We start from the raw sequence: 8168 nt of genomic DNA, 5'->3' as shown, positions 1-8168 counted from the left end.
ATTTATTTTGCTCCTTGGCACCCCATTACTTTTATTTATACTTTGCACATTCATCCACTGCAAATCTACCATTCCAGTGTTTTACTTGCTATATTGTATTTACTTTGCCACCATGGCCTTTTTTTGCCTTTACCTCCCTTATCTCACCTCATTTGCTCTCATCATATATATACTTGTTTCTACTGTATTATTGACTGTATGTTTGTTTTACTCCATGTGTAACTCTGTGTTGTTGTATGTGTCAAACTGCTTTGCTTTAAATTGGCCAGGTCGCAATTGTAAATGACAACATGTTCTCAACTTGCCTACCTGGTTAAATAAAGGTGAAATAAAAATAAAATAAAACATGCTTTGTAAGTAGGAAAACCTGCAAAATCGGCAGTGTATCAAATACTTGTTCTCCCCACTGTATCTTTCTGACAGATAAGATCTAAACCAGGCCAGAACTTGTCCGTGTAGACCAATTTGGGTTTCAAATCTCTCCAAAAGAATGTGTTGATCGACGGTATCAAAAGCAGCACTAAGGTCTAGGAGCATGAGGACAGATGCAGAGCCTCGGTCTGGCGCCATTAAAAGGTAATTTACCACCTTCACAAGTGCAGTCTCAGTGCTATGATTGGGTCTAAAACCAGACTGAAGCATTTCGTATACATTGTTTGTCTTCAGGAAGGCAGTGAGTTGCTGCGCAACAGCTTTTTCAGAACATTTTGAGAGGACTGGGAGATTCGATATAGGCCGATAGTTTTTAATATTTTCTGGGTCAAGGTTTGGCTTTTTCAAGAGGCTTTATTACTGCCACTTTTAGTAAGTTTGGTACAGAGCCGGTGGACAGAGAGCCGTTTATTAGGTTCAACATAGTAGGGCCAAGCACAGGAAGCAGCTCTTTCAGTAGTTTAGTTGGAATAGGATCCAGTATGCAGCTTGAAGGTTTAGAGGCCATCATTATTTTCATCATTGTGTGAAGAGATATAGTACTAAAACACTTGAGTGTCTACCCTGATTCTAGGTCCTGGCAGTTGTACAGACTCAGGACAACTGAGCTTTGGAGGAATACGCAGATTTAAAGAGGAGTCCATAATTTGCTTTCTAATGATCATGATCTTTTCCTCAAAGAAGTTCATGAATTTATTACTGCTGAAGTGAAAGCCATCTTCTCTTGGGGAATGCTGCTTTTTAGTTAGCTTTGCGACAGTATCAAAAATAAATTTCAGATTGTTCTTATTTTCCTCAATTAAGTTGGAAAAATAGGATGATCGAGCAGCAGTGAGGGCTCTTCGATACTGCTCGGTACTGTTTTTCCAAGCTAGTCGGAAGACTTCCAATTTGGTGTGGCACCATTTCCGTTCCAATTTTCTGGAAGCTTGCTTCAGAGCTCTGGTATTTTCTATGTACCAGGGAGCTAGTTTCTTATGACAAATGTTTTTAGTTTTTAGGGGTGCAACTGCATCTAGGGTATTGCGCAAGGTAAAATTGAGTTCCTCAGCTAGGTGGTTAACTGATTTTCGTACTCTGACGTCCTTGGGTAGGCAGAGGGAGTCTGGAAGGGCATCTAGGAATCTTCGGGTTGTCTGAGAATTTATAGCACGACTTTGATGCTCCTTGTTTGGGGTCTGAGCAGATTATTCGTTGCGATTGCAAACATAATAAAATGGTGGTCCGATAGTCCAGGATTGTGAGGAAAAACATTAAGATCCACAACATTTTTTCCATGGGATAAAACTAGATCCAGAATATGACTGTGGCAGTGAGTAGGTCCGGAGACATGTTGGACAAAACCCACTGAGTCGATGATGTCGCCGAAATCCTTTTGAAGTGGGTCTGTGGACTTTTCCATGTGAATATTAAAGTCACCAAAAATTTTAATATTATCTGCTATGACTGGAACTCAGTGAGGAACGCTGTATATGGTCCAGGAGGCCTGAAAACAGTAACTATAAAAAGTGATTGAGTAGACTGCATAGATTTCATGACTAGAAGCTCAAAAGACGAAAACGTCTGGTTTCTTTTGTAAATTGAAATTTGCTATCGTAAATGTTAGCAACACCTCCGCCTTTGCGGAGGTGAGGCCTCATTTAACACAGTAAATTCATCAGGCTAAAGCCATGTTTCAGTCAGGCCAATCACATCAAGATTATGATCAGTGATTCGTTCATTAACTATAACTGCCTTTGAAGTGAGGGATCTAACATTAAGTAGCCCTGTTTTGAGATGTGAGGTATCACGATCTCTTTCAATAATGGCAGGAATGGAGGAGGTATTTATTCTAGTGAGATTGCTATGGCGAACACCGCCATGTTTAGTTTTGCCCAACCTAGGTTGAGGCACAGACACGGTCTCAATGGGGATAGCTGAGCTGACTACACTGACTGTGTAGTCAGTGGCTGGCTAACAGCCTGCTGCCTGGCCTGCACCCTATTTCATTGTGGAGCTAGGGGAGTTAGAGCCCTGTCTATGTTCGTAGATAAGATGAGAGCAGCATAAACAGTGTATGATCGCTGGATGATTAGTTTTAAGTTTAATATTGCAGGTAATGGAGTCACCAATGACTAGGGTTTTCAAATTGTTAGAGCTAATGGTGGGAGGCTTCGGCGTTTCAGACCCCGTAACGAGAGGAGTAGAGACCAGAGAAGGCTCAGCCTCTGACTCCGACTCGCTGCTTAATGGGGAGAACCGGTTGAAAGATTCTGTCGGCTGAATGAGCAACATAAACGTGTTAACCCTCGCAAGGCTGCAGGCCCAGACGGCATCCCCAGCCGCGTCGTCAGAGCATGCGCAGACCAGCTGGCTGGTGTGCAGACCAGCTGGCTGGTGTGCTTTTGGACATATTCAATCAATCCTTATCCCAGTCTGCTGTTCCCACATGCTTCAAGAGGGCCACCATTGTTCCTGTTCCCAAGAAAGCTAAGGTAACTGAGCTAAATGACTACTGCCCCGTAGCTCTCACTTCAGTCATCATGAAGTGCTTTGAGAGACAATTCAAGGACCATATCACCTCCACTCTACCTGACACCCTAGACCCACTCCAATTTGCTTACCGCCCCAATAGGTCCACAGACGACGCAATCGCAACCACATTGCACACTGCCCTAACCCATCTGGACAAGAGGAATACTTATGTGAGAATGCTGTTCATCGACTACAGCTCAGCATTTAACACCATAGTACCCTCCAAACTCATCATCAAGCTCGAGACCCTGGGTCTCAACCCCGCCCTGTGCAACTGGGTACTGGACTTCCTGACGGACCAGGTGGTGAGGGTAGGTAACAACATCTCCACCCCGCTGATCCTCAACACTGGGGCCCCACAAGGGTGCATTCTGAGCCCTCTCCTGTACTCCCTGTTCACCCACGACTGCATGGCCATGCACTCCTCCAACTCAATCATCAAGTTTGCAGACGACACTACAGTGGTAGGCTTGATTACCAACAATGACGAGACGGCCTACAGGGAGGAGGTGAGGGCCCTCGGAGTGTGGTGTTAGGAAAACAACCTCACACTCAATGTCAACAAAACAAAGGAGATGATTGTAGACTTCAGGAAACAGCAGAGGAAGCACCCCCCTATCCACATTGACGGGACAGTAGTGGAGAGGGTAGTAAGTTTTAAGTTCCTCGACGTACACATCATGGACAAACTGAATTGGTCCACCCACACAGACAGCGTGGTGAAGAAGGCGCAGCAGCGCCTCTTCAACCTCAGGAGGCTGAAGAAATTCGGCTTGTCACCTAAAGCACTCACAAACTTTTACAGATGCACAATCGAGAGCATTCCGTCGGGCTGTATCACCGCCTGGTATGGCAACTGCTCCGTCCACAACCGTAAGGCTCTCCAGAGGGTAGTGAGGTCTGCACAACACATCACCGGGGGCAATCTACCTGCTCTCCAGGACACCTACACCACCCGATGTCACAGGAAGGCCATAAAGATCATCAAGGACAACAACCACCCGAGCCACTGCCTGTTCACCCTCCTATCATCCATAAGGCGAGGTCAGTACAGATGCATCAAAGCATCTCTCGGTCCGAGAGACTGAAAAACAGCTTCTATCTCAAGGCCATCAGACTGTTAAACAGCCACCACTAACATTGAGTGGCTGCTGCCAACATACTGACTGAACTCGAGCCACTTTAATAATGGAAAAATTGATGTAAAAAATGCATCACTAGCCACTTTAAACAATGCCACTTAATATAATGTTTACATACCCTACATTACTCATCTCATATGTATATACTGTACTCGATACCATCTACTGCATATTGCCTATGCCGTTCTGTACCATCACTCATTCGTATATCTTTATGTACATATTCTTCATCCCTTTACACTTGTGTGTGTATAAGGTAGTTGTTGTTAAATTGTTAGGTTAGATTACTCGTTGGTTATTACTGCATTATCGGCACTAGAAGCACAAGCATTTCGCTACACTCGCATTAACATCTGCTAACCATGTGTATGTGACAAATAAAATGTGATTTGATTTGACTCACTGGTGGAACAGAAGCAGTTTCATCCTTTCCTACACTGAAATTACCGTTGCCTAACGATTGCGTCCGAAGCTGGGCTTGCAGCACAGCTATCCTCGCTGTATTGCGATCGTTCTCCTGTATATTATAAGTACAGTGACTGCAATTAGAAGGCATCATGTTAATGTTACTACTTAGCTTCGGCTGTTGGAGGTCCTGATGCACCATTTCCAGATAAAACGTCCGGAGTGAAAAAGTTGAATGAAAAAAAGTTTTCCTTTACTGAATGCTGACCTAGAGCTGTTTGTTGATGGCTCAACCCCCAAAAGTCACCACATGGCCTTGGTGGCCTAAGCAGTCACTACTATTCTAGCTAAGGATAAAACTGTTACCCTTTATACTGATAGCAGATCCGCGTTTGGGTTGGTGCACAATTTTGGATCATTGTGGCAGCATCGTGGGCTCCTTACTTCATCTGGTAAGATGATTTCACATTCTAAACTGATTGCGAAACCTGTTGGAAGCCATTCTCTTGTTGGAACCTGTTGGAAGCCGACATACATTTCTGTCTGCAAGTGTCAAGCTCACACTAATGCATCTGACCCGATCTCTAAAGGGAATGCTATGGCTGATATGGCTGCAAAAGCAGCTGCCATGTCAATTGTTTCGCCCCCTCTCCAAATGGTTTCACTTCCTGTTTCTGCTGCAAATATGTTTTCATTACAGGATGTTTCTGATCTGCAATCAGGTGCACGGCCTGCCTACCTATTTATTAATTTATTTATTGAACTCCCTTATTAACACCTCCCTCCATTGAATTATACCTGACACACCCATCACTGCCCTGACTTTGGTGCATGGGTGGCATCTTTTCCTGAGGCTTTGCTGTAGATTACTAACATGCTATGTTTTGAGTGGTAGGCCATTGCCGTTGTGAGTGGTAGGCCTATGCAATGCTTACATCTAATGCATTTTCCTTTTGTATCTTAATGTAGCTTTTTTTCTCAATCCATCTCTCCTTTTCTACTCGTTCTCACCCTCAATTCCCCTATCTCACTCTCTCTCCCCTCTTTCTCTCTTTATCACACTCTCCCTCCTTACCTCCCTTTCACCATCTGTCAGATCAATAAGAAACTACAGACAGAGAGACAGGGAAGCTGAAGGGCGAGGCCACCGTGTCCTTTGACGACCCTCTTCTGCCAAAGCTGCCATCGACTGGTTTGATGGTGAGGGGATTGCCTGTGGAGAAACTGCTGTTTAAAAAAAATTGATGAGTGAATCTTTAAGCGTAGTCTCTGAGCGTTTTTTTCTTCTTATGTGTTTGTTTACTCTTTTAGTCACTGAAGCGAACAAGTATAGTCACTGATTTTCACTTGTTGCCCTTCATATTTGTGTTTTGTAAATACAGTGCCTTGCGAAAGTATTCGGCCCCCTTGAACTTTGCGACCTTTTGCCACATTTCAGGCTTCAAACATAAAGATATAAAACTGTATTTTTTTGTGAAGAATCAACAACAAGTGGGACACAATCATGAAGTGGAACGACATTTATTGGATATTTCAAACTTTTTTAACAAATCAAAAACTGAAAAATTGGGCGTGCAAAATTATTCAGCCCCTTTACTTTCAGTGCAGCAAACTCTCTCCAGAAGTTCAGTGAGGATCTCTGAATGATCCAATGTTGACCTAAATGACTAATGATGATAAATACAATCCACCTGTGTGTAATCAAGTCTCCGTATAAATGCACCTGCACTGTGATAGTCTCAGAGGTCCGTTAAAAGCGCAGAGAGCATCATGAAGAACAAGGAACACACCAGGCAGGTCCGAGATACTGTTGTGAAGAAGTTTAAAGCCGGATTTGGATACAAAAAGATTTCCCAAGCTTTAAACATCCCAAGCAGCACTGTGCAAGCGATAATATTGAAATGGAAGGAGTATCAGACCACTGCAAATCTACCAAGACCTGGCCGTCCCTCTAAACTTTCAGCTCATACAAGGAGAAGACTGATCAGAGATGCAGCCAAGAGGCCCATGATCACTCTGGATGAACTGCAGAGATCTACAGCTGAGGTGGGAGACTCTGTCCATAGGACAACAATCAGCCGTATATTGCACAAATCTGGCCTTTATGGAAGAGTGGCAAGAAAGCCATTTCTTAAAGATATCCATAAAAAGTGTTTAAAGTTTGCCACAAGCCACCTGGGAGACACACCAAACATGTGGAAGAAGGTGCTCTGGTCAGATGAAACCAAAATTGAACATTTTGGCAACAATGCAAAACGTTATGTTTGGCGTAAAAGCAACACAGCTGAACACACCATCCCCACTGTCAAACATGGTGGTGGCAGCATCATGGTTTGGGCCTACTTTTCTTCAGCAGGGACAGGGAAGATGGTTAAAATTGATGGGAAGATGGATGGAGCCAAATACAGGACCATTCTGGAAGAAAACCTGATGGAGTCTGCAAAAGACCTGAGACTGGGACGAAGCTTTGTCTTCCAACAAGACAATGATCCAAAACATAAAAGCAAAATCTACAATGGAATGGTTCAAAAATAAACATATCCAGGTGTTATGGCCAAGTCAAAGTCCAGACCTGAATCCAATCGAGAATCTGTGGAAAGAACTGAAAACTGCTGTTCACAAATGCTCTCCATCCAACCTCACTGAGCTCGAGCTGTTTTGCAAGGAGGAATGGGAAAAAATGTCAGTCTCTCGATGTGCAAAACTGATAGAGACATACCCCAAGCGACTTACAGCTTTAATCGCAGCAAAAGGTGGCGCTACAAAGTATTAACTTAAGGGGGCTGAATAATTTTGCACGCCCAATTTTTCAGTTTTTGATTTGTTAAAAAAGTTTGAAATATCCAATAAATGTCATTCCACTTCATGATTGTGTCCCACTTGTTGTTGATTCTTCACAAAAAATACAGTTTTATATCTTTATGTTTGAAGCCTGAAATGTGGCAAAAGGTCGCAAAGTTCAAGGGGGCCGAATACTTTCGCAAGGCACTGTATTATATAATATTCTATTGTTTTCTCCTTTGCAGGGAAGGACTCATCGAGGTGTCCTTTGTGACCTGCATCACGGACTTCAGAGTAGGCCGGGGTGGCGGTGGTAGCGCATGAGAGACAGACAAGGAGGTGAGGCAGAGTTTGGTGGTGGAGTAGGTCATTATAGAGTTGGGTCAATTGGGTTGGAGTCAACTCCACTTCATTTCAGTCCACGTAGGATATGGATTGAGGATTTTCCCAGTCATTCATTAGAATTTCACAATTAATTTCCTAAATTGAATGAATTGAAAGGGAACTGTTCCAACAAATCTGCTTGCTCTTCACAGTCGCTAGCGAGGACTAATAACGTTTCTAAATGTTAAAACAGAGTGGCGGGATTGTTGTTCATTTACCCAGCTGTGGTCCGGAATTTAATTTGAGAATTCAAGGGCTGGGTATCTCCACCGGGACAGGTACAATAATACTTAGCTCTCGAGAACCTAAGGGGGTTAGGTTCTCGAGAGCTAAGTATTATTGTACCTGTCCTGTATATTCTAACCCCCTGTACCCTCTGTCTCTGTAGGACCGATGGGTCGGGGCGGGTTCGGTGGTGGTGGAGGTGGTCTCTCTGGCGACAATGTTGGCCGTGGCAATGGAGGACAGCAGAGAGCTGGAGACTGGAAGTGTTCCAACCCGTAAATAAGG

The 8168-nt window shown here is 43.7% G+C and overlaps 1 long non-coding RNA gene across 1 annotated transcript; it reads left to right on the top strand.

Annotated features, from left to right (window-relative positions):
- Positions 1-5593: 5593 nt before the first annotated feature.
- Positions 5594-8168, top strand: LOC118937696. The gene is made up of 3 exons (XR_005035064.1): positions 5594-5693; positions 7520-7613; positions 8047-8168. It is a non-coding gene; the product is annotated as an uncharacterized LOC118937696 (long non-coding RNA).

The sequence above is a fragment of the Oncorhynchus mykiss genome, chromosome 12, assembly GCF_013265735.2.
Source record: "Oncorhynchus mykiss isolate Arlee chromosome 12, USDA_OmykA_1.1, whole genome shotgun sequence".
Taxonomy (NCBI): domain Eukaryota; kingdom Metazoa; phylum Chordata; class Actinopteri; order Salmoniformes; family Salmonidae; genus Oncorhynchus; species Oncorhynchus mykiss.
Note: the sequence above shows the minus strand (reverse complement) of the source record. Positions and strands in the feature narration are given on the sequence as shown.